Source organism: Oncorhynchus nerka, linkage group LG14 (assembly GCF_034236695.1).
Source record: "Oncorhynchus nerka isolate Pitt River linkage group LG14, Oner_Uvic_2.0, whole genome shotgun sequence".
NCBI classification, from domain to species: domain Eukaryota; kingdom Metazoa; phylum Chordata; class Actinopteri; order Salmoniformes; family Salmonidae; genus Oncorhynchus; species Oncorhynchus nerka.
Window position 1 is genome coordinate 66,279,912 of NC_088409.1, and position 25,612 is coordinate 66,305,523.

Below are 25,612 nucleotides of genomic sequence, written 5' to 3' on the forward strand. Positions count from 1 at the left end.
ATGGGTGATTGTGGAGGCCAGGTCATCTGATACAGCACTCCATCACTCTCCTTCTTGGTCAAATAGCCCTTACACAGCCTGGAGGTGTGTTTTGCGTCATTGTCCTGTTGAAAAACAAATGATAGTCCCACTAAGCGCAAACCAGATGGGATGGCGTATCACTGCAGAATGCTGTGATAGCCATGCGGGTTAAGTGTGCCTTGAATTCTAAATAAATCACAGACCGTGTCACCAGCTAAGCACCTCCACACCATCACACCTCCTCCTCCATGCTTCACGGTAGGAACCACTTATGCGAAGATCATCCGTCCACCTACTCTGTGTCTCACAAAGACACGGCAGTTGGATCCAAAAATCTCAAATTTGGACTAAATCAGACCAAAGGACAGATTTCCACCGGTCTAATGTCCATTGCTCGTGTTTCTTGGCCCAAGCAAGTCTCTTCTTCTTATAGCTGTCCTTTAGTAGTGATTTCTTTGCAGCAAATCAACCATGAAGGCCTGATTCATGCAGTCTCCTCTGAACAGTTGATGTTGAGATGCGTCTGTTACTTGAACTCTGTGAAGCATTTATTTGAGCAGCAATCTGAGGTGCAGTTAACTCTAATGAACTTATCCTCTGCAGCAGAGTTAACTCTGGATCTTCCTTTTCTGTGGTGGTCCTCATGAAAGACAGTTTCATCATAGCGCTTGATGGTTTTTGTGACTGCACTTGAAGAAACTTTCAAAGTTCTTGAAATTGTCTGCATTGACTGACCTTCATGTCTTAAAGTAATGATGGACTGTCGTTTCTCTTTGCTTATTTGAGCTGTTCTTGCCATAATATGAACTTAGTCTTTTACCAAATAGGGCTATCTCTGTAAACCACCCCTACCTTGTCACAACACAACTGATTGGCTCAAACGCATTAATAATGAAAGAAATTCCACAAATAAATGTTTAACAAGGCACACCTGTTAATTGAAATGCATTCCAGGTGACTACATCATGAAGCCGGTTTAGACAATGCCAAGAGTGTGCAAAGCTGTCATCAAGGCAAAGGGTGGCTACTTCTAAGAATCTCAAATATAAAATATGTTTATTTGTTTAACACTTTTGGTTACTACATGATTCCATGTGTTATTTCATAGTTTGATGTCTTCACTATTATTCTACAATGTAGAAAATAGTAAAAATAAAGAAAAAGCTTTGAATGAGTAGGTGTGTCCAAACTTTTGACAGGTACTGTAAGTATTCAGACCCTTTACTCAGTACTTTGTTGAAGCCCAGTCTTCTTGGGTGTGACACTACAAGCTTGGCACACCTGTATTTGGGGAGTTTCTCTCATTCTTCTCTGCAGATCCTCTCAAGCTCTGTCAGGTTGGGTGGGGAGGGTTGCTGCACAGCTATTTTCAGGTCTCTCCAGAGGTGTTCGGTCGGGTTCAAGTCTTGGCTCTGGCTGGGCCACTCAAGGACATTCACTCCTGCGTTGTCTTTGGCTGTGTGCTTAGGGTCATTGTCCTTTCCCTCGATCCTGACTAGTTTACCAGTCCCTGCCGCTGAAATACATCCCCAAAGCATGATGCTGCCACCACGCTTCACCACAGGGATGGTGCCAGATTTCCTCCAGACGTGATGCTTGGCATTCAGGCCAAATAATGAAACCAAGATTGAACTAGACCAGATAATCTTGTTTATCATGGCCTGAGAGTCCTTTAGGTGCCTTTTGACAAACTCCAAGTGGACTGTCATGTGCCTTTTACTGAGGAGTAGCTTCCATCTGGCCATTCTACCATAAAGGCCTGATTGGTGGAGCGCTGCAGAGATGGTTGACCTTCTGGAAGGTTCTCCCATCTCCACAGAGGAACTATAGAGCTCTGTCAGAGTGACCATCAGGTTCTTGGTCACCTCCCAGATCAAGGCCCTTCTACCCCGATTGCTCAGTTTGGCCGGGTGGACAGCTCTAAGAAGTCTTGGTGGCTCTAAACTTCTTCCATTGAAGAATGAGGCACTGTGTTCTTGGGGACCTTCAATGCTACAGACATTTTTTGGTACCCTTCCTCAGATCTGTGCCTCTACACAAACATGTCTCGGATCTCTACGGACAATTCCTTCAACCTCATGGCTTGGTTGTTGCTCTGAGATGCACTGTCAAAAGTGGGACCTGATATGGACAGGTCTGTGCCTTTCCAAATCATGTCCAATCAATTGAATTTACCACAGGTGGACTCCAAACAAGTTGTAGAAACATCTCAAGGATGATCTATGGAAACAGGATGCACCTGAGCTCAATTTCGAGTCTCATAGCAAAGGGTCTTTGATTGTATTTCTGTTTTTTAAATTAGCAAAAAAATCTAGAAACCTGTTTCCACTTTGTCATTATCGGGTATTGTGTGTAGATTGATGAGGAAATACATTTTAGAATAAGGCTGTAACGTAACAAAATGTGGAAAAGGGGAATGTTTTCCCGAAAGCGCAGTATTGAGTGGACTAATCAAGCTGATCAGGCTGGGTCCTAGCAATTAATTTATGTTACAGTCATTTACCGTTCCTATTCTCGGAGTGGAAATGTTGTTTGCAGAGTTCACAACCTGCTACACTTATGAGAAACACGGTTTGGTTTATTTCATAACATAATTTACGCGCTCCATGTGAGCATGTGTCTGGTTTCTCTTTCCTGTTAATGTTGACTGAGCACGCATAGAAGTACATGGCCTACTTCTCGCAAATGTCAAATGTAGGAAAGTGCCCAGTTGGGCTTCTGAGTAATTTTGTTCTTCACCTCACACAGTAAGTCAACTTAGTCCGTTTCAAATGATAATAAATAGTTACAGTACTTGAAAAATATTTCCAACACTCTAAACAGGCTATGGACATGTTGCGTGTATTTGTTTCTATTTTAATGATTGTCAATTTCATATTCATACTATAGAATAGCTGTCCCCTTCATACTTTCCTTTTCAATTCATTATCTTCAAGCCTACTTTTGGAAAGCCTAATACGTTTTAAGGAAAGGAGAAATATTTGCTCGTGTCTGATATACGCTGGTGGCTTTGATTGACGGGTGCTTTTGCTGGGGTGTGGGTTTGCTGATTCTCTATAGTCTATTCAGAAAATGTCCCAAAGTAACCTGTCTGGACTCAATCTCTTTAATAAGATTCTATTTCTCCTGTCATGATTTAATCTTGTAAAAGGCCAATTTTCAGTAGCTTAGTCTACATTATTCATCTAATTACGGCGTCCTCGCTTGCCACTGCCATCGAATGACCGCAGTAGCAGGGTTTGTGATATGCGAATATTTCGGGGAAAGTGTGAGAACCTATCGGACTTCGTTTGAACAGTTTTGTGCTAGGATCTGTATTTACATTTTTTTATATGCACAAAGGACAAGGTAGCACATATCTTTATTTTGACTCCGTTAATGTTGTGTCAATACGAAAGATCCTCTCCAACCTGGCGTTTCTTAATTTGTTGATGAATATTTATAAGTAATAACCCGAATAATAATGATAATAACGAGGTGTAATGGCTTGTTTCAAAAGGTTTTATCAAGAAGCATATCCCCCTACAGCATGCTCTTACGAATATCAGACACAGTGGTGGAAAAAATACCCCATTTTCATACTTGAGTAAAAGTAAAATATACCTTAAACGAAAATGACTCAAGTGAAAGTCACCCAGTAAAATACTACTTGAGTAAAAACCTAAAAGTAATTTTGTTTTAAATATACTTAAGTATCAAAAGTAAAAAATAAAGAATAAATACATTTCAAATTCCTTATATAAAGCAAACCAGACGGCATCATTTTCAATTTTTATTTTATTTATTTACTGATAGCCAGGGGCACTCCAACACTCATAATTTGCAAACTTCACTTGTGTTTAGTGAGTCTGCCAGATCAGAGGCAGTAGGGATGACCAGGGATGTGTGTGATTTAGACAATTGCCCTGTCCTGCTTAGCATTCAAAATGTATGGAGTAAAAAGTACATAATTTTCTTCAGGAATGAAGTAAAGGTAAAAGTTGTCAAAAATAGTAGTAAAGTACAGATACCCTAAAAACTACTTAAGTAGTACTTTCAAGTATTTTTACTTTACACCACTGCAGACACACACATAAACGCACAAAAATTACGGCAAGACCATTACTTATTCGTGGACGCAAACAGATCCATCAAATTATGCCATTTGTGCAGGCAGTCAATAACTTTGTCAATGTCAAGAAGTAGAGCTTGTCTATGTGGAACAAAGAGGGGAGAGAGAAACTCTGGGGACCAGCCAAAATCTTCGACCCCTGCTCCTACCCCCTACCCCTTTCCTTACCTCACCCCTCCATCCCCCATTCTCCCCTCTCGCCCTGGCCTCTCCCCTGGTCCCCAGTAATAGCATAATGAACTTGGCAGCCCTGCTTGTTACGCCACTGAGCTCGGGCCATGTAAATAAGCGGTGAAAATGAAGTGAAACACCAATAAACACTGGTCTTCAGCCCCCCCCCCACACACACGGAAGCATGCACACAGATGCAATAACACACACCAAATACATAAATACAACATCTCTCACCGCAGTACACAACAAACTTTGGGAGAAATGTGGAGGCTGCTTTGTGTGCTTTCAGAGTCAAATTAATAATGTAGCTGAATGTAGAACCTTTTATTGACATTGATATTAATAAAACTTCTCTATATACAGTACTCTATATCCCAAACTCTATAACTCTATATACAGTACTCTATATCCCAAACTCTATAACTCTATATACAGTACCTCACTCACTTTCTCTTTGCATCTCTGATCCTCATTTTTTTATATCTCATTTCTCTTTTAAAACATTTCACTCCTTCGAATGACCTGCATCTTGCCTCCCATTACATCCTCTTTCTCTTTCCTGGTGTGTGGAGGTAGTGATTTAGTGGTGTGGGGAGTGATGACTGTCAGAGGGCCTGGCATGGCACTGTCTCAGGCTGTCATACATCTTACCCCACACCAGACCAGAGAGGGGGAGTGAGGGGAAGGGGTGAGGAGTTTGGAGAGAGGACAGAAGGGGGGGTAACCACCATCGTTTATGGAGACCAATTCTCCGAGCCCCACTCTCCAGCCAACTTCACAGGATATATTGGACAGATCCGCACTACATTTCTCCATCAGCCGTTTCCCCTTTTATTTTTACTCTTTTTCACGCTCTCCCCATTCACTTTCCAACATGGCAAGCCTGAAGCCCAGCTCCAGAGAGGTGTAAAAGTAATACCATGTCAACAAGTGCCTCTCACTCTGACCGATATTACACACACACACACACACACACACAACGGAAGTGCAGTCAATCATCTGAAAAAAGACCGTGAAACACATACACTTTTCCACCAGCCGTGCCAACAAAAGTCCAAGCACAGCAAACCAACACCTGGTAATGACTGTCCCTCCACATCCTTACCTGAAGACACACTATTATAAAATAGGAGGCTGCTTTAACAAGGACATTCTTTTTCATTTGATGCAGGTTGATGTAGGATTCCACTGTCCTGCAACGATCATTTAAGACCAGGACTTGAACCTGCCTGCAGTGCCAGCCTGTGTTATTACCATGCAAACTGGAGAAACATACATTTGATGGCTGTTTAACTGGCTGAGAAGTAGAGGCTGTTAAAACCAGAATGTGCCCACTTGTTCAAAAACATTTCATAGGCAGCCTCACCCAGACGTGTTAAAAGGAGAAGTAAAAATGATTTAAAAGAAAACAGAGAAAATGTGTGAAGGAAGAGAGGCTTGACTTAAGTGGTAAGATAGACCCCAAAGTGCCCTTTTCACTGCTTAAACTCTCTACCTCTCTAAACTGGAGCTGGGGGCAGAGAGCGAGTGAGAGAGAGAGAAAGAGAACATGTAGAGAGTTTGGATCATAAGGGGAGGAGAAAGGTGGAGAAAAGGGAGAATAAGTGTAGTGAGAGAAAGTCTCCACCTTTTCCCCCCAAATTGAGTTCATTTGATAGGTATCTTCATACTTTTAATCTAATGAACTGTCTTTAACTGCTATGACAAGATTGTTGTACCTGTAAACTGCATGGCAATAAAGCATATTTTACCTTTTTGAGAGAGAGAGCGAAAGAAGGAGATCGAGGAGACAAAGTAGGAGCATGTGGAGTGTGTCAGGCAGAGCGAGAGAAAGAGAGAGGGAGAGAGAGAGAGTGGAAGAGCCCAGCCCAGTTGCCTGGGGAGAAAACTGCTCTGCAGTTGCTGACTCAGGACTCTCTTTGTTTCACTGCGCTCTCTCTCTCTCCCTCGCCCACTCTCTCTCTCTCTCTCTCTCCCACTCTCTCCCTCTGGTGTGTAACCCCCCCACATCTGCTGTTTTTCCATGCAGCTCTCCTCTCTCTCTCTTTCTTTCCCCCTGTCCCACTCGTGCAGCCTGCCCTCTCACTTTTAGTGACATTTTCGCCATCTGTATTCCGCTAACCATCATAGCTCATGTGATGAAAACAGATAAAGCAGAAAATACTAATACTACAATAGTAGATCTACAATAGTTTTCTCTGCCCTTTTCATGCTCTACTAAGAGCACTTCAGGACTCGAACCACCGTTAAGTTTAGAGGCTTTTTATATCGCTCCAGCAGCAGGGAGAGTTTCCAGGCCAGCCATTGGCAGCCAGGCAGGGCACACGGGAGTGGTACAGCCTGGAGAATAGAGACTGATACTTTATAGGGAGGGAGGGAGAAACACAGATGCCAGCCTTACAGGGTCTAAGCTGACAGGGCCTCACAGGGAACCTAAAGTCACATACCTTCCCCAGAGAGAAAGATAAAACTGAGGGAATATGAGTGGTGGGATAAGTAGTGAGTTAGGAGAAAGATAGAAGCCAGGGAAAATGGATGAGAGAAAAGAGAGCGACCCAGGGGTGGGGATGAGGAGTAAAAAAACGTGAATTGATAGCAGTCTTGTAGAAAAACTGAAAGAGAGAGATGCTGCTTATAAACAGGGCAAGGTGACCAGGAACAATAGTTTGGTTAAACAGTACAAATACGACCTACGCAGATTGATCAAGATGGCGAAACACAAGTATAGGGACAAAGTGGAGGAGAAATTCAGCAGGTTGGATACAAGGCGTGTGTGGCAGAGGCTCCTAGTGATCACGGATTAAAAGAAGAAAGCCAGCCACATCGCAGTCACCAACGCCACCCTACCGGAGGAGCTAAACACCTTTTACTCATGATTCGAGCAATATGACCCTGAGCTGCAGAGAGCCCCTGATGACAATGTGGGCTACACACTCGCAGTCTCTACTGAGGACGTATGTAAGTCATTCAAACGTGTTAACCCTCGCTAGGCTGTCGGGTCAGACGGCATCCCTAGCCATGCTCTCAGAGCATGTGCAGACCAGTTGGCTGTTGTGTTCTCTATCTAGCTCAGGCCGCTATACCCACCTGCTTCAAGATGTCCACTCTCATCCCTGTGCCCAAGAAACCGACCAGTAGCACTCTCTTCCATCATCATGAAGTGCTTTGAGAGGCTGATCAAAGACCATATCACCTCCCTCCCTGACACACTCGACCATCTTCAATTTGCCTACCACCCTGACAGATCCACGGAAGACGCAATCACCATTGCACTGAACACTGCCCTGACTAACCTGGACAAAAGGAATGCATACAGTTGAAGTCGGAAGTTTACATACACTTAGGTTGGAGGTGTTTTTCAACCACTAAACAAATTTCTTGTTAACAAACGATAGTTTTGGCAAGTCGGTTAGGACATCTACTTTGTGCATGACACAAGTCATTTTTCCAACAATTTTTTACAGACAGATTATTTAACTTATAATTCACTGTATCACAATTCCAGTGGGTCAGATGTTTACATACACTAAGATGACTGTGCCTTTAAACAGCTTGGAAAATTCCAGAAAATGATGTCATGGCTTTAGAAGCTTCTGATAGGCTAATTGACATAATTTGAGTCAATTGGAGGTGTACCTGTGGATGTATTTCAAGGCCTACCTTCAAACTCAGTGCCTCCTTCTTTGACATAATGGTAAAATCAAAAGAAATCAGCCAAGACCTCAGGAAAAAAGTTGTAGACCGCCACAAGTCTGGTTAATCCTTGGGTGCAATTTCCAGATACCTGAAGGTACCACGTTCATCTGTACAAACAATAGTATGCAAGTATAAACACCATGGGACCACGCAGCCGTCATACCGCTAAGGAAGGAGACGCCTTCTGTCTCCTAGAGATGAACGTACTTTGGTGCGTAAAGTGCAAATCAATCCCAGAACAACAGCAAAGGACCTTGTGAAGATGCTGGAGAAAACGGGTACAAAAGTATCTATATCCACAGTAAAACGAGTCCTATATCGACATAACCTGAAAGGCCGCTCAGCAAGGAAGAAGCCACATCTCCAAAACCGTCATAAAAAAGCCAGACTACGGTTTGCAACTGCACATGGAGACAAAGATCGTACTTTTTGGAGAAATGTCCCCTGGTCTGATGACACAAAAATAGAACTGTTTGGCCATACTGACCATCGTTATGTTTGGAGGAAAAGGGGGAAGGCTCGCAAGCCGAAGAACACCATCTTCACCAACTGTGAAGCACGGGGGTGGCAGCATCATGTTGTGGGGTTGCTTTGATGCAGGAGGGGCTGGTGCACTTCACAAAATAGATGGCATCATGAGGATGGGAATTATGTGGATATATTGAAGCAACATCTCAATACATCAGTCAGGAAGTTAAAGCTTGGTCGCAAATGGTTCTTCCAAATGGACAATGGCAAAATGGCTTATGGACAACAAAGTCAAGGTATTGGAGTGGCCATCACAAAGCCCTCACATAAATCCTAAGTCCTATAGAAAATTTGTGGACAGAACTGAAAAAGTGTGTGCGAGCAAGGAGGCCTACAAACCTGGCTCAGTTACACCAGCTCTGTCAGGAGGAATGGGCCAAAATTCACCCAACTTATGGGGAAGCTTATGGAAGGCTACGTTTGACCCAAGTTAAAGATTTTAAAGGCAATGCTACCAAATATATGTATATATTTTTTCTTTTTTTCTGCCCAATTTCGTGGTATCCATTTGGTAGTAGTTACGGTCTTGTCTCATCGCTGCAACACCCGTACGGATTCGGGAGAGGCGAAGGTTGAGAGCTATGCGTCCTCCGAAACATAACCCAACCTAGCCACATTGCTTCTTGACACAATGCACATCCAACCCGGAAGCTAGCCACACCAATGTGACGGAGGAAACACCGTACACCTGGTGACCTGGTCAGTGTGCACTGCGCCCAGCCCGTCACAGGAGTCGCTAGTGCGCGATGAGGATATCCCTGCCGGCCAAACCCTCCCTAACCCGGACGACGTTGGGCCAATTGTGAGTCGCCCCATGGACCTCCCGGTCGCGGCCGGCTGCGACAGAGCCTGGGCTCGAACCCAGAATCTCTGGTGGCACAGCTAGCACTGCGATGCCTAGACCACTGCGCCACCCGGGAGGCTTCCCAAATATTAATTGATTGTATGTAAACTTCTGACCCACTGGGAATGTGATGAAAGAAATATAAGCTGAAATAAAGCATTCTCTCTACTATTATTCTGACATTTCACATTCTTAAAATAAAGTGGTGATCCTAACTAAAACAGGCAATTTTTACTAGGATTAAATGTCAGGAATTGTGAAAAACTGAGTTTAAATGTATTTGACTGAGTTTAAATGTGTATGTAGACTTCAACTGTATGTGAGGATGCTGTTCATCGACTACAGCTTGGCCTTCAATACCATAGCGCCCTATAAGCTCATTACAAAGCTCACGGCCCTGGGTCTGAACTCCTCCGTATGCAACTAGGTCCTGGACTTCCTGACGGGCCACCCCCAGGTGGTGAAGGTAGGCAACATTACCTCCTCGACACCGATTCTCAACATGGGGGCCCCACAAGGGTACGTCTTCAGTCCCCTCCTGTATTCCCTGTATGCCCACGAGTGAGTGGCTTCACATAGTTCCAACGCCATCATCAAGTTTGCTGACGACACAACAAGAAAAATCACAGCTGGAGACATTAAATCAATAAATCATTGATTACATTGATTTGGGACCTTTTGCGTGTTGCACAAAATATCATCTGCATTACACCAGATACCAGTGGTTTTACACTCCAAATCATGACCCCCCTTCCTCTTCAGAACAACACTGCAATCGTGAGCTATAAATTTGACGACTTATCTCCTATGGCTGTGTGAGTGGAGCAGGCAGATGTTATGGGTGTGGAGAGGGAGCCTCAGACTTTCCTTTTTCCAGTGTGTGTGTGTGTGTTGTGTGTGTGTCAGGTGGTAGGAAACCGATTTGGGATACATTCTGACTTCATGTCATTACATGTAACAGCGCTGTTTCAGATGAGGTCAAATAGATCGGCAAATAGCAGCTTTAAGAAGCCATCAGCCGCTCCTGATTAAGTATAGGCTTTCTATAGCAGGCCAGCCATTGGTTTTGGCTAATTAGTGGAGTGAAGGGTTCCTGGTTGCTGGACTGGGCCAGAGCTGGGCCACGTCTTCAGTCCCGACCACACCGCGGGAACAGCAGGTATTAATAGCCCAACGATTGTTCTGGACATTTCAATTAAGGCCTGAAACAAGACCCAACATGGGACAGGACACGGAGTCTGGTGTGTGTGTGTTCGGTTTTTTAGTAAGCTGGAGTGGGGGTTTCTGGTTGGATGGTTTGGAAGAGTCTACCATCTACCGTCTTACCGTCATGTCATAGCATCCACAGGAACGTCATCATCAGTCTGTATTTGTTATTCTGACAAATTAGTCGAACACACACACATACGTGCACAGTCACACATACTCGCACAGTCACACACACACACACTAACAGGGTCTATGATAGTGTCTGTGTACCGATCTGCAGATGAGAAGGAAAGATGGAGAAAAAGAAGAGAAGTGAGGGGGAGAGAGGGGAGAAAGGGGGAGAGAGAGGGAAGGCAAAAGAAAGAGAGAGGGGGAGGGAAGGAGAGAGGGCACAATGAGTCACACTTGTTAGTGAGTGTCACAGTGTCAGGGATCGTGACAGAGTCCAGACGCTAGACACCAGCTGCAGTGCCTCGTAAATAGACTGCTGTCTCGCAGGCACACACAAACACACACATATCCACAGACAGACTCACTTCTTGTGCTCAAATCCAGTTAAAGTGCCAGAATCCAACGTCAGCCATGCCTAAAGAGGAGAGGGGGTGGGGACTTACAAGATCCTTATTCAAGCCAATAGAACACCATATTTCCAAATGATCAACAATCCATAAAAAAGGCCCATGAGAAAAAGTGATCAAGTTCAGCCCAGGACTGACATTGAGACTAGCCCCAACACGTGTGTCTGTATCGGTGCATCTGTGTGGCTCAGTATCTGTGCGTCTAGTGCGCATGCATTTGTAATGGGGTATTCCCCCTTCTCCCAGCCCTGTGATAATGAGGGGGGTAATGTGCTTCATCTGTCCCAGGGGGGGAGTCTTGCTGGAGGTTAGGGGTTAAACGCGCTGGGCCGTTCCTGCTGAGGCAGCGCTCTGTAAAGTGCAAGGTTTCATTGTACCAGATACAGAATGAAACTCCTGCACATTAGTCACGGTAGTAACAGCAAAGATTCCTCACTGTGCTTAACTCCTTCTGCACCGCAGCCCAACTACAGCCAGATACAGGCAAGGATGCAACAGTTACCATGCACGTACTGTAACTCAACATACACATCAAATGTGCATGAGACTGAAAGCAAGGGCCGCTGGGCCGACAGAACACGGGATCAGATTCATCAGCTCATCAAGGAGGAGTCACAAAGTGACTTCTGAGTGGCCTTTTCTCTTTCTCTCCTCTCTTTGTTTTTCTTCTTCCTCAGTCTTCTTCTCCATGGTGTTGAGCAACCCTCCCACGGCGGGCCAGGGCCGGGCTACAGTATACACTACACTCTCTCTCTGTGGCCTGGGAGGAGCTGAGGAGGTGGTGAAGGTAAACAGACCCTTACCCCAGTTAGTTAGTTACTGTATGCATCATCATCATCATCAGAGAGCGAGAGAGAGCCTCAGTCAACTCCACCACAAGACACAGAGTGGCGCAATGACAGACAGACTAGCAACGTCGACAAACTCATACCACAGAGACACAATTGTCATTGTGAAGAAAGGTGATTTAGGTTCCTTATTCGACACAATTACACCCGCTCACAGAGTTTCTGTGGTCTCAGTAGTCCAAACAATCTTCCTGGATTTGTGTACTCAAAAAAACAAGCAATATTTACAGTGTGAAACGAAGATAGTGCTTATTACTGTACTCTTGCTGCAATCTTGTTTCTGACTCATAACCCCCAAAAAGCAACAGGCTTTGACTGGATAGCGTTCTACTGAGGGTTCAACTCAGAAGACCAAGAAGGCTTCTGTCCTCTCCACATCTACTTTCCTTCATCCACACTGATCTGTAACAACTAGACAAGTGAAAGAGAATACCCTCGAATACACACACACACACACACACACACACTCTTTCATAACCTCGGTGTTGTGTAGACATCTGCGTTGGCTCAGAGTCTCTCTCCAGACCATTTGTTCGGTGCAACAAAAAAAAAAACGCAATTTGATCCTAATTAGATCAAAATGTACACTGTAGCATGAAATACGTGGTGATCAGTACAGAGGACCAGAGACTTGTGCTGTTTGTTTTCATTAGGCCACGTCTCATAGAACAATACACTGACATTTCTATTCTAACTAAACAATAAACCCAGCTGAGACTCCACATGTTGTTTCTGGCCATACGCTGAAGAATAACAAAACAACAATTATAAACTGGCTGATTTGAGCACTGAATACTGATTGGCTGACAGCCATGGTATATTAGACCGTATACCACGGGTATAACAAAACATTTATTTTTACTGCTCTAATTACGTTGGTAACCAGTTTATAATAGCAATAAGGAACATCGGGGGTTTGTGGTATATGGTCAATATACCACGGCTAATATACCTCTACGTTGCGTCGTGCCTAAGAACAGCCCTTAACCGTGGTATATTGGCAATATACCACGCCCCCTCGGGCCTCTCTCATTACAAGTCCACTTACTATCAACAGCACTATCAGCACCAGGTATTAATATGAACATGTGACAGGGACTAGTGAGGGAGGTATACCGAGAGACTCACACCATGCATTCACCATCTATTTCCACACACTAGGGAAGTGACAGAGGACCTATTACAGAACCAGGTTTGTCACACTGAAACACACACCGTGACAGTACACAGAGGTGTGTGGGGGGTTGGCAGAGGACGGGGGTGGGGTGTGAGGGGAGCCCTTACCCCGGGCTTGTCACAGAGATGCAGGCTGTTGAAGGAGTCCACTGCGAACACCTCCCCATCCGGAGACCAGGACATGGAGGTCACAGGGTAGTCATGTGACGAGGACGTGTAGAGCAGACGACCATAGCTGTCCCACACCTGAGAGAGAAGGAGGGAGATGACGGGAAGGAGGGGGAGCGAGCGAGAGAGAGGTGGGAGAAGGAACAGGGTCAATTACACAGTGTTGTGACTGTGTGATGCACACATTATAACATAGACAATCATTTTTGGATCACGGGACACACTTGACCTTGTATTTACAGTCCTCTCCACTTGACAGTATCAGGTCATTCACAGAGTTCCAGTCCGCCTTCAGAATGGTCCCATCATGGGACTTCCACTGGGGAGAGGACGGGAGGGAGGGAGCAAGGAACAAGGGAGAGAGGAGAGAGCAGAGAGAGAGCAGATGTTTATGCAAGAGCAGGGATATTCTCCAAACACAACCAATACAATCAGGATCGCACCTCAGTTAACCAGTCCCAGGCTCTACCCCACACCTGAGAGACAGAGGGAGGGAAAGAAAGAGAGAGAGGGGGGAAGTGGGGGTAGATGGGGAGAAGGGGAGAGAGGTTGAATGAGAGAGGGGGTAGATGGGGAGAAGGGGGGGTAGATGGGGAGAAGGGGATAGAGGTTGAATGAGAGAGGGGGGCCCAGGTCCATATCAATATACTACACGCTGGGCTGCAGGCTAATATGACTCTGAGTTTTTTTGTTGTCAAGGACAAGCAGGAGAAGACTGCAGGGAGAGTTCACACACAGGAGACATGATAAAGCAAATACAGGGGAGAGGAGAGGGTTCTTATCAGAAGGAGCATAGAGGACAAGAAGCGAGAGAGCTAGAGCTGAAGGTCGAGCGAGGTGCTCTCTCTGACAGCCTCCCAGTCTGCTCTGTGTTAATGTAATAGCGTGGACTTGGCTCTAATTGGAAACAGGGCAGAGCCTTCACAGGTCGCCACGGGGACGAGATCACACACACGACCCCGTCAGAGACCCCATTGCATCTCTGTAATACACACACACTAACTAACACACACACCCCAGCGTTCGCCAAGTGACTTACTGACACATCCTGATGTGCTGCTTATTGTTCAGCATACTGAATGGGACTGGGGAAAATCTTCAGAATAGTTTCCCCTTCAAAAATTCAGGAAAGGTTGGACAGTCACACACGTCAAATGCTCATGAGATGTATCGACCAACAGATAACCAGAGGCAAGTGCCATAAAAGGAGGACAAGAGGAGTCAACTCAGTCATTATCTCCTTTCTCCTCCTACCATGTGAAGGTTATCACTACAACTCCTGATCTCCGCCTCCCCAAACCCCTCTCCCTCCCACGGGTCTGTCTCTCCCAGAGGGAGCAGGGGGTGAGGTGAGGGGGTTATAGGAGTTGGGGGATGGGGGGGATTGCAGGGGTCACAGAGTTGTGCAGGGGGCTTCTCCATACACAGCCAGCTGTTGCTCTGCTCAGGGGGGGTGAAGGGGTGGTGAGGTGAGAGGGGTGAAGGGGGGAACACTAAACCCTCTGGTGTTTACTCAGGGTCCCAGGCACAATTCAGTGCCAAAAAGAACAATAAACAAATGTACATGAACAAGGAAAATACTCACTGTAGTGCGAGGTCTTCAATCCCCACACACACAGTCACACTTACAGTACCTGTTGGACCTTGGCGCTGGGTTGCAGGGGCCTGATTATCAGCAGTCTGCCTGACGTGTACAGGATCCTATCAGAGTCCGGGCTCCAGGCCACCGAGTATACAGGAGACCCTGAGAGAGACAGACGCACGCACGCACGCACGCACGCACGCACACACACACACACACACACACACACACAGCAGGAGAGGTGAGGAATCACACTGCTGAGCAATGTTCATGTGATTAAACAATAACTTTTTATAATAGTATTTCCATAACACAACCATTAAAAATGATGAAAACTGAAACTTGTTTAAGGTTTAAGGAGTTGCATCTCCTCCTCAAACAGCGTGACATATAATAAAGTAATTCTGTCAGTAGAAGATCCATTAGTTACTTGACTCTGGTTTCATGAAAGCATTGACTAGCTATCACACAGAGTTTGCCTCGAGGCAGTCCTTATCAAACAGGGAGAAGTGCTTGGTATGCCTTACAAACACAGAGACGGAGACACTGCAGTAGCTGGATGAGATTGCATTTCTAATTTCTACACCACAGCAGTGTCATACTTACTCTGAGGGTTCACTTCGTACAGCCTGTAGGAATGGGATTTAGTATGTAAAGCTTGCTTCAATCCTGCAGACCTGGCTATGTGTCACAGCAAGACAGCTGAGCGTTAAGAGAAACCTGCCTAAAACGTGTGTGTGTGTGTGTGTGTGTCAGTGAGAGAGGGAGGGAGGGAGAGAGAGGAAGGCTGACATTTAACCCTGCTCCAGGTGCTTGCGGTTTCTCACAAATGCTAAGAGGTCACATGATTGCGGGCTGACAATGAGAGACGGCTGAGACGAGTTCTCTCTGCCCCCCCCCTCCTCCCTCTCTCTTTCTCCCCCACACAAATGGGACATGGTTACATCATCGCACTCAAGACTCACAACAATGGCCCCCAGCTGTACCTGTGACTCCTGCAGTGTGTGTGTGTGTGTGTGTGTGTGTGTGTGTCTGCATAAGGGGGAGCAGCACCTGCACAGAATGCATCTGCAGTGTGGATGAGGTGTCTACACCTGTTAGGAGACACCACCAGTTCCTCCATACGCTCTACAAATCTGTATGTGCAACAGCGGCTGTGCAGCTCACTCCCTCTCAAGCCTGTCCAGTCAATGCCATGGTTCACAATCACAACAGCACAGACGGACACATTAAACAGAGGACTGAGGGAGAAATAGAGCCCGTTCATTTGGCAGAATGCATCCACTCCACATCAACGCAGAAATGTTGAGAACACTGAAGATATTTCAAATGGCAGAATGAATCAATTAATAAGAGACCCATCTGCATGTGAGTACTGGATAGAGAGATTTATCATTAAGAGTCTTTTTTTTATAGATTTTAATAAAACTCCACTCCAATAAACCTTTAAATCTTTATGGTGCTTTTAATAAAAATGGAACTGGAGGATTGGCTGCAATTTCAACTGTATCCAGCAGCATTACACCCTAATAGTCCACACACACACACACACACACACACACACACACACACACACACACACACACACACACACACACACACACACACACACACACACACACACACACACCTCCCTCTGCCAGATTGTCATCTTAAATCATCTGGCTGGAGTAAATCACTGTTAACACAAAGGCCATCTTTCAGATCATCGCACCGGCCTAGTTTACAGCAGTTTCAAATACACACAGACACACACTGTACGCACACACACAAATCCCGACTGTGGAAGTAAATTTGAAAGTCAAAAAATTGAGGTATACATGAGGTATATCCTGGAGTGCTTTAAACTGTATTAGTCTATCTATATGTACGGTGACGACATTACCTAGATTACTATATAACCTCTGTTCTCAGAGCTGTCTAATGGCAGCGCATCATGCTCCACTTGGGGTCAACCAAAAGCTCAGTTTAAGCAGAGAAATGTTTGTGTCATGGCACAGAGGGAAGGGCTCCCTGAATACACATGAACAGTATTGTACCCCTATTTGACAAGCCTTTTCCCTTTTCATCAGATCCCATTCTCTCTCTCTCTCTCTCTCATCCAGTGAGGTGCCCTCAAAAGCAGAAGAGGCCTTAATGAACACTGCGGTCTGTGTGTGAGAATATAATTGGAGGCTGTGTTGCCTTATGTTTACAAAATGTCCACCAGTGCAATCTATCTCTCTGTAACTCACGTGGCTGTGTTCATGGGTTTGACCTCATTACAACTGTCCCAGGCCCGGCCCAAGCCACAGCCGCAGCAGGTCCTCTGACTGGGCACACCAGAGTGTGAGAGAACTACCGACGGCATGAGAAAGCACCAGGGTGACACACTCAACCCCTATGATTAATAGCGTGCATCCTCAATCACACATGGATAGTGAAATAACATCCTAGTTCCAAATTGAGATTTCAAAATTAGTTCAGTGATTCATTCAATAAGTACAGTGATTAATTCAGTGAAAGCCAATATCAATATACATGTTGTGTGTAAAAGCACATTCAGTACTTGGACTGGTTCTGTTAGAGAGTAACAGAACCACCTGTAGGTGACTTTACAGACAGGGACATGTTAGTGTTAACCACACAGCACCAGCAGGCGTCCAACATGCTTCCTATCCAAAACAGTTTGTGCATATATTATGATGACATTTTGGGATGTTTAAGTTCCATTTGGTCTTCAGCGAGGGTTTTGTCGACTGTTCGCGCACACAACATTTTTTTCCCTTGAGGCAAACCGAAGTCAGTAGACGAAGTCTATGCCCTGTTGATTGGGTCAACAGTAGGGATTCTTCAATGAAGTATTTGTTGTTTTCATGCAAATTTTTTCACTTGAGAAATACTGAACCAAACATCTTAGTTAGATGTAAAATTGCGCGACTAAAATGTCCTTGGAATATATGTCAAAATAATTACAGATTTCTTGAGTTATTGTGGGATTAATTCTGACTATTTTGAGGAAGCGTATACTGGCTATGGCATATGAAGAAGAACAAACAGAACTATTGCCGCAAAGGTATTTTAAGGGAGTATGCGAGCACAGTTGTTCAGTTCGACTAGGCGCCAGCTGAACCGAAGCATGCTGACAACACCGGGCTGGAAGATTAGCATACACACACACACGCTCACATACACCTCTTCACACAGAGAGAGTGCAATGCTGGCTCTACACTGTGGAGCAACTGCACCACAAAAACTACAGGGCCCCATTCTGACAAAACAGGAAATTGTTAAAAGGGACAATATTGGTGGCTACATTTGTTTCAAAACAAAGTGTGGCTATGCACTACGAGTCTGCTGCACTCCAAATTTGTTTTGAAATACAGTCATTTCTGAGCTGAGTGTTTGAAAGGATAAGGTGGACCAAGGTGGACCTCAGCATGCCACTCTTAGACCAGATCTTGACGTGCCCGTCCTCTCCAGCTGAGGAAACAACATCAACAATCTGAGTTACAACCTGCGGCAGTTATAACAAACTTGTTACTGAGCAGCGTATTACATTTGAGTGTTCTTGTTGTGTGTGTTTATTACCCTGTGTATCCCTCACCTGTGATGAGAGCGGTCCCGTCGTAGTTCCATCTCCTGGCTAACACAGCTCCTTTTGTGGGCCTCCGCACTCTTCTCAATACGGCCCATCTTAAGAGGCCAGGTGGAGCTTACCTACAGACGGACAACAGAACCGACAGGTAGAAGACAGGTACAGTCCATTAGATATGAAGGAAATATACTGCCTAAACGGTCTCTCCATTTCTAAATCTCACTTGAGAGGCAACAAACAGTCAAAATGCACGATAAAAGCATATGGCATGATGTGAGGAGAGTTAATAAATACAAAAGACCAGGAATATAGGCACTCGGCCTCACACATAAACAAACAAACTGAGATAAACACACAGAATTGTAACCCATAGAGTCAGGTTCCAATACATAATGCCTTTTGTTCCACTGTCCTGGTTGGTAGCTACCTCCCGAAGACACGTTTTTTTTTTTACACAAGACGGAAGAATGAAAGCAAAGTCTCTCTGCTGCTTAAATGAAACAGTTTCCTATCTGCTAGAGACGGGGAGCGATCAGGCATGGAGACAGTTATCAAAGACACTAGCCTACCATATACTTTGTGGCGGTGAGTATTAAAAAATACAGAGTGTTCTATGTAATTTCTGGTTGCCTAAAACTGCAAATCAGCATGATGCTTCTCTCTCCAGTTTCTATATTTGGATGTCCTAACAAATGTGAATGTCGCCGACCCAGAAAAACAGGTAGTGTGTATACGGCCACGCTGTATTAAAAGGACGCTTAGAATTAAAATAGCCTTTTAAAAATGTCAATTCTATTAAAGACCCGACTGTTAAACAGCACATTCAAACTGCTCCCAGCATTTGCTCTGTCTGTCAGTACTATGAACCAAAACCATTTTTGACATATCGCCTCAGACAGAGGCCCACGCACCAAATGAGGTTGGAGAAAGCCACAAAAGTTACTATAGATTTTCCCCACCCACCAAAGCTATACATCTGTGGTTTCTATTTAACCATTTCATAGCAATGTGAAGTTTCACTGACATTAAAAACAGAAACCAGATAAATATGCCGTTACAAGCTGCAGTGGAGCATTTTGCCAATCCACCCCAACATGTTGAGGTTGCTGAGAATTAGGATATAGGACTATTACACCAAAAACATATACACTGTCTCTCCATAGAGGAGACCAATGACTTGCTCTAAAAAGTAGTCGATTGTGACAATATTACCTATATGATGACTATAATCATTCTGTACCAGAAAGACAGATGCAAACATTTTCATGACTACATGGTCTGCCAGGGAAAATTGTTGCTTCAGTTTGTGGGTGTGTTTATGCAACCCTACACTGCCATTAACATTGTGACCACACGTCGCCTGCCATCGCCGCACATCTCCACTCTGTGTGTTTAGAGCTGATATAGACAGAGCCCTCTACAAGGAATCAGGTTTGAGGACTTAGCGAGGTAACGTTTGTTATCTCTGAGTTCAACTTGGGATAACCGGTACCATTTAACCGGTACATTTCTATGACAATGAATCCTTCAGAACTAACCTGATCCGGGCAGGCTAACTCAGGGCTAACTCCATTTATCCTGAATGAAGTGTCTGAGCCATGAGTTGAGGACCAATGAAATCAGATATCATCCCTCTCGCAAAGATTGTGTCATCATCCTCTTCATCTGAGGAAGACGGCAGATCAAATATTTTATTCAAATGTTTTTTCGCGTGTAAAAAAGTAATGTTAAAATATATATCGCATTACACATTTAGTAGACAGCATTTGCTTTCCAAACTGTACATTTTTCCCGTGATTGAAAGAAGGCAAACCGACAGCCGCAACCAACCATAGACATACAGTGTAATGCATAGATGGAAGTTCCCATTCAAGTCAAGACAGGCAGCCATTGTTAGTGTACGCATGAGTTTAACAGTCAAATTACCAGGGTTAGAGACTTCCAAACCCTTCTATGGATTATAAATACAGGGCCTTCAGAAAGTATTCAGACCCCTTTACTTTTCCCACGTTTTGTTACGTTACAGCCTTATTCTAAAATAGATTAAATAAAACCACTTCCTCATCAATCTATACACAATACCCAATAATGACAAAGCGAAAACAAGTTTTTAGAAATGTTTGCAAATTTATTAAAACCAAAAAACAGAAATACCTTACATACATATGTATTCAGACCCTTTGCTATGAGTCTCGAAATTGAGCTCAGGTGCATCCTGTTTCCAGTGATCATCCTTGAGATGTTTCTACAACTTGATTTAGTCCACCTGTGGTAAATTCAATTGATTGGATATGATTTGGAAAGGCACACACCTGTCTATATAATATCGCACAGTTGACAGTGCATGTCAGAGCAAAAACCGAGCAATGAGGTCAAAGGAATTGTCCGTAGAGATCCGAGACATGTTTGTGTAGAGGCACAGATCTGGGGACTCTTCCTAGAGCTGGCCGCCATGCCAAACTGAGCAATCGGGGGAGAAGGGCCTTGTGAGTGAGGTGACCAAGAAGCCGATGGTCACTCTGACAGAGCTCTTAGTTCCTCTGTGGAGATGGGAGAACCTTCCAGAAGGTCAACCATCTCTGCAGCACTCCACCAATCAGGCATTTATGGTAGAGTGGCCAGACGAAACCTGCTCCTCAGTAGAAGGCACATGACAGCCCACTTGTAGTTTGCCAAAAGGCACCTAAAGACTCTGACCATGAGAAACAAGATTCTCTGGTCTGATAAAACCAAGACAACTCTTTGGCCTGAATGCCAAGCGTCACTGGCACCATCCTTACGGTGAAGCATGTTGGTAGCAGCATCATTCTGTGGGGTGGATGTTTTTCAGCGGCAGGGACTGGGAGACTAGTCAGGATCGAGGCAAAGATGAACGGAGCAAAGTACAGAGAGACCCTTGATGAAAACCTGCTCCAGAGTGCTCAGGACCTCAGACTGGGACGAAGGTTCACCTACAAACGACCCTAGGCACACAGCCAAGACAAATCAGGAGTGGCTTCGGTACAAGTCTCTGAATGTCCTTGAGTGGCCCAGCCAGAGCCTGGACTTGAACCCGATCGAACATCTCTGGAGAGACCTGAAAATAGCTGTGTAGCAACGCTCCCCATCCAACCTGACAGAGCTTGAGAGGATATGCAGAGAAGAATGGGAAAAACTCCCCGAATACAGGTGTGCCAAGCTTATAGCATCATACCTAATAAGACTCAAGGCTGTAATCGCTGCCAAAGGTGCTTCAACAAAGTACTGAGTAAAGGGTCTGAATAATTATGTACAGTCGTGGCCAAATGTTTTGAGAATGACACAAATATTAATTTTCACAAAGTTTGCTGCTTCAGTGTCTTTAGATATTTTTGTCAGATGTTACTATGGAATACTGAAGTATAATTACAAGCATTTCATAAGTGTCAATGGCTTTTATTGACAATTACATGAAGTTGATGCAGAGTCAATATTTGCAGTGTTGACCCTTCTTTTTCCTCCGCAATCCGCCCTGGCATGCTGTCAATTAACTTCTGGGTCACATGACTGATGGCAGCCCATTCTTGCATAATCAATGCTTGGAGTTTGTCAGAATTTGTGGGGTTTTGTTTGTCCACCCGCCTCTTGAGGATTGACCACAAGTTCTCAATGGGATTAAGGTCTGGGGAGTTTCCTGGCCATGGACCCAAAATATCGATGTTTTGTTCTCTGAGCCACTTAGTTATCACTTTTGCCTTATGGCAAGGTGCTCCATCATGCTGGAAAAGGCATTATTTGTCACCAAACTGTTCCTGGATGGTTGGTACCATTCTTTATTCGTGGCTGTGTTCTTAGGCAAAATTGTGAGTGAGCCCACTCCCTTGGCTGAGCAGCAACCCCACACATGAATGGTCTCAGGATGCTTTACTGTTGGCATGACACAGGATTGATGGTAGCGCTCACCTTGTCTTCTCCTGGCAAGCTTTTTTCCGGATGGATGCCCCAAACAATCGGAAAGGGGATTCATCAGAGAAAATGACTTTACCCCAGTCCTCAGCAGTCCAATCCCTGTACCTTTTGCAGAATATCCCTGATGTTTTTCCTGTATAGAAGTGGCTTCTTTGCTGCCCTTCTTGACACCAGGCCATCCTTCAAAAGTCTTCGCCTCACTATGCATGCAGATGCACTCACACCTGCCTGCTGCCATTCCTGAGCAAGCTCTGTATTGGTGGTGCCCCGATCCCGCAGCTGAATCAACTTTAGGAGACGATGCTTGCTGGATTTCTTCACAACAATTGAACCGCTCTCGCTCTCCCTGAAGTTCTTGATGACCCGATAAATGGTTGATTTAGGTGCAGTCTTACTGACAGCAATATCCTTGCCTGTGAAGCCCTTTTTGTGCAAAGCAATGATGTTTCCTTGCAGGTAGCCATGGTTGACAGAGGAAGAACAATGATTCCAAGCACCACCCTCCTTTTGAAGCTTCCAGTCTGTTATTCGAACTCAATCAGCATGACAGAGTGATCTCCAGCCTTGTCGTCAACACTCACACCTGTGTTAACGAGAGAATCACTGACATGATATCAGCTGGTCCTTTTGTGGCAGGGCTGAAATTCAGTGGAAATGTTTTCTTGGGATTCAGTTCATTTGCATGGCAAAGAGGGACTTTGCAATTAATTACAATTCATCTGATCACTCTTCATAACATTCTGGAGTATATGCAAATTGCTATCATACAAACTGAGGCAGCAGACTTTGTGAAAATGTATATTTTTTTGTCATTCTCAAAACTTTTGGCCATGACTGTAAATATAATATTTCAGTTTTAAATGTAATAAATGAGCAAACACCAAATCCGACATTGACGATAAGTAATAAAATAAAGATGGCACTACTAAAAAGCTATTTCACACCATAGCCTGCTGAATTTTCAAGATATATTTTCTTTCATTTTGATTTCGACACAAATTTAAATGTGTCACTGACTCGCCCATGGATTGATGTTTCAGCATTGTTTCAAAGGGCTTGACGTTTGAGTAACCACGTGCGACATACCTGTTTGAGTCAGCGGCAGGCGGATGAGCAATATCCACCTTCATAGTACGGCTGAAACCTGACCAGGAATGTGCAGCAAACTGAAGATGGCTAGCTTTATAAAAGCCTGAGTAGATCTAACTTGCTTCGTAGTATACCACTTAACATCTGGACATACAAAGAGCTTGTCAACCAGAGACATTTCACACAAACCATGCAGTTATGTACCATGGGACTCATATCCTCTTTCACCTACCTAATTCAATATCAATCTGTCTTGTTGAATAATGTGAGAAAGTATCAGTTTTAAAATTCAACATTTATTTTCTATGTTAACGGTGCCATAAACATGTTTAGCACTTTTTGGTTATCAAAATCTCTTACGAGAAAATCATTATTGGTGACTTGCCGTCAGTACTGGTGAGCACAAAGATCTCTTCTTGCCTCCCACCGCCGTGGGGAACCAGTGCAGGTCAATGGGGAAGAGGTCCTCCTGCACCTTCACCACCAGGCTGATCTCACTGGTCAGCAGGTTCTATCTTTGGATCTGGTGGTCCTCACTGCAGGAGTACAACTCGTCTGCAGTGGTCCAGCCCACACAGCTCACAAGCTCTTTGTGTGTCCAGGTGTTAAGGAGGACAATGGTAATATGGAAATAGATCAGTGGTTGCTGCAACATATCTCATCTTAATTACTTGAACCAGGTATGTTCGCATTAATCTGGTACAAACGTTTTCACACCCTGTAGACTAACTCTTCGGGTCCAGGGTTGGAGGCCGCAGTAGACTCAAACACAGTGGTTGCTTTCAGCCGAATGAATGAACACAGATCCTGTATTCACCTTTCTTTGTATTGAGGTAGGTGAGATCCACACACAGATGTGATCACAAATAGCACATAGAAAATCTTTTCATCTCCATATTGGTTGCAAAAAGCATGCCTTTAGTAAAAAGGTTCCAGTCAGATTTGGGTTCAAACACTATTTGAAATCTATACTTTATCAGTGCTTGATTGAGCTTAGTGGGCTTCATGAACCATTAGAATAGTCCCAAAACTGCAAACCTGGGGCAGGGTAGAGCAAACACTAAAAATATTTGAACGCTTTCAAATAGTATTTGAACCCAGGGCTGGTGGTGCAAGGTGTACTGAATATCATGGCTCAGGCAGCCCTAGCTTTGGTCCATGGTGTTAGAGCAACGGGTACTAACCCCCTGGACCAGAAGTTGTGCCTCTAGTATGTTATTAGAGGCACAACTTCATAATATATTTTTAATTCATGATTGCTGACTGTCCATATTTTTTCAACAGAAAAGACCAACAATCAAGTCAAAGCACTGTTGTAGTATCTTTCTATCATTCACACAATTGAAAAGGATATGTTTTGGTTCCTTGAGTAATGATGTCTTTAATCTCATTGTGGTGGCTAATGTGAAAGAAGTATTCAGAAAATAGGTACTTGAAAACCCTTCTGTTTACAGTGAGTGCCATCGATCATTCAAATTGGACATAATAGTGACTGTAGCTACAAAACAGACTATTAGCTTGTTATACAATTAGCAAAGAAAGTAGCAAAATAGCTTGATATTCATAGCTAACGATACTCAGTTTGCAAGTATCACTTGCTGATCTTGGCCTGGTCAAAAATAAAACTTCGTTGTCTAAGTTAATCCTGCATATAGCTGGCAATAACATTAGTGTATAGCAAATAATAAGTAGCAAGCGTTCGTCGTTGCTACATTGTAGCTAACGCGTGGTGAGTCTTCTTCACTGTTGTCACACTTGCTAGCAGACAACTAAGCATGTCCAGTTGCTCCACCGTTAATAGTTAATGCATATAAGGTGATATATATTCCTCAACAATTATACGTATCGACAAAACCAGACAATTAGACGGATCGCTATACAAGCTAGCTCTGTTCTGGAACGTACCCAGAGATACTCCTTTTCCAATATCGCTGACGTACCTCGACTTTGTGAATAACTATCGCGAGAGTTCCTTGTCAACAAACTTGGAAAGAGAACCTGTTAAAAAAAATATATAGGACAAAACGCACACCATGACAAGGGACAACACAACACTACATAAAGAGACCTAAAGACAACAACAT

The 25,612-nt window shown here is 44.3% G+C and overlaps 1 long non-coding RNA gene and 1 pseudogene across 1 annotated transcript; both read right to left on the reverse strand.

Annotated features, from left to right (window-relative positions):
- LOC115141262 (intraflagellar transport protein 80 homolog) overlaps positions 1–15,623 on the reverse strand; it is a 94,241-nt pseudogene extending 78,618 nt beyond the window's left edge.
- A 751-nt stretch (positions 15,624–16,374) lies between these two features.
- On the reverse strand, positions 16,375–25,609 carry LOC135559552 (uncharacterized). The gene is made up of 3 exons (XR_010458518.1): positions 20,051–25,609; positions 18,522–18,634; positions 16,375–18,397 (listed from the first exon to the last, which is right to left on the reverse strand). It is a non-coding gene; the product is annotated as an uncharacterized LOC135559552 (long non-coding RNA).
- Between the last annotated feature and the right edge of the window lie 3 nt (positions 25,610–25,612).